Raw genomic sequence first — 643 nt, 5'->3', positions numbered from 1 at the left:
GTGGGGATCGGAAGGGAGCAGCCAGTACTATATTCACAGAAATAATATATATTCCATTATCTAGGTTAAAAAAGAAATCCACACAATTTTTACTCATGGTGTGTGAGAGAAAAGACTCAGCTGGAAAGGGAGGTTTCTGGAAAGGATCCAGTATTTGTCTGACTAACTTACCAAAGGAAGAAAAAAAAAAAACCCTGACAGTAAAACATAATGATTATTACCATATTGAAACCACACACACTGCGAGGCACTTTGCAGATAGCATTACAGGGACATTGTCTGCTCTCTCTCCCCACCCCCCCAAATACTGTTAGAATATTTCGGTGACTTAGGAAGTAGTAATAGTAGCACTCTACTGGTACATCCTCATTTACAGAGCCTGTCTTCAGTTCCACGAGCTTCACTTTAAGAAGAAGCAGGATGACGTGTCGGAAAGGATTGCGAGATGACAAAAGGTCTAGAAGGGAAAATTGTATGCGGGAGCAAGTAGGCATCTTATAGCAAAAAAGCCAAAAACAAAAAAAGTAGTCAATTTAAAGAAGAATAGGCTGACAGTTTTACAACCATAGGAAGTTGGTTGCCTTACAGTGAGTCAGACCATTGGTCTAGCTACTTCAGGATTATCTATTTTGTTTCAACAAAG

This window comes from Lacerta agilis, chromosome 5 (genome assembly GCF_009819535.1).
Source record: "Lacerta agilis isolate rLacAgi1 chromosome 5, rLacAgi1.pri, whole genome shotgun sequence".
In the NCBI taxonomy this organism is placed as follows: domain Eukaryota; kingdom Metazoa; phylum Chordata; class Lepidosauria; order Squamata; family Lacertidae; genus Lacerta; species Lacerta agilis.
This window is presented reverse-complemented; position numbering follows the sequence as displayed.